Consider the following 1,031-nt stretch of genomic DNA (forward strand, 5'->3'; position numbering starts at 1 on the left):
GGACGTGACGGCGTCTTACATACCGGGGGTGGAGACCATCGACTGACTCGCTTCCCATCACACACCGGGCAGGACCATGGCATCATGGGAATTGTAGTCCATTCATCATGTCCCTGCTCGAAGATCATGCCTCCAAATAGTTCTGCCATCGTTTTACTGAATTCCAGGAGGATCAGTGTGCGCAGTTGCACATCTCATTTGCATTTCATATAATCATCCTGCGTATTAGAGTGGAAACATTTAGGCATGATTTATATCATGATAGATGAAGGTGTCTGCCCTGAGGCACAGTGTGGCTTTCCAGCAGAGAGATCCACCGTGGACATACTGTTCTCCCTTCGCCAGCTACAAGAGAAATGCCGCGAACAACAGATGCCCCTCTACGTTGCTTTCATTGATCTCACCAAAGCCTTTGACCTCGTCAGCAGGTGTGGTCTCTTCAGACTACTAGCAAAGATTGGATGTCCACCAAAGCTACTAAGTATCATCACCTCATTCCATGACAATATGAAAGGCACAATTCAGCATAGCGGCGCCTCATCAGACCCCTTTCCTATCCTGAGCGGCGTGAAACAGGGCTGTGTTTTCGCACCGACACTGGGATCTTCTTCTCCCTGCTGCTCTCACATGCGTTCAAGTCTTCAGAAGAAGGAATTTTCCTCCACACAAGATCAGGTGGCAGGTTGTTCAGCCTTGCCCTCTAAGAGCAACGACCAGAGTACGGAAAGTCCTCATCAGGGAACTCCTCTTTGCTGACGATGCTGCATTAACATCTCACACTGAAGAGTGTCTGCAGAGACTCATCGACAGGATTGTGGCTGCCTGTAATGAATTTGGCCTAACCATCAGCCTCAAGAAAACGAACATCATGGGACAGGATGTCAGAAATGCTCCATTCATCAATATCAGCGACCACGCTCTGGAAGTGGTTCAAGAGTTCACCTACCTAGGCTCAACTATCACCAGTAACCTGTCTCTCGATGCAGAAATCAACAAGCGCATGGGAAAGGCTTCCACTGCTATGTCCAGAC

The sequence above is a fragment of the Heterodontus francisci genome, chromosome 24 (assembly GCF_036365525.1).
Source record: "Heterodontus francisci isolate sHetFra1 chromosome 24, sHetFra1.hap1, whole genome shotgun sequence".
NCBI classification, from domain to species: domain Eukaryota; kingdom Metazoa; phylum Chordata; class Chondrichthyes; order Heterodontiformes; family Heterodontidae; genus Heterodontus; species Heterodontus francisci.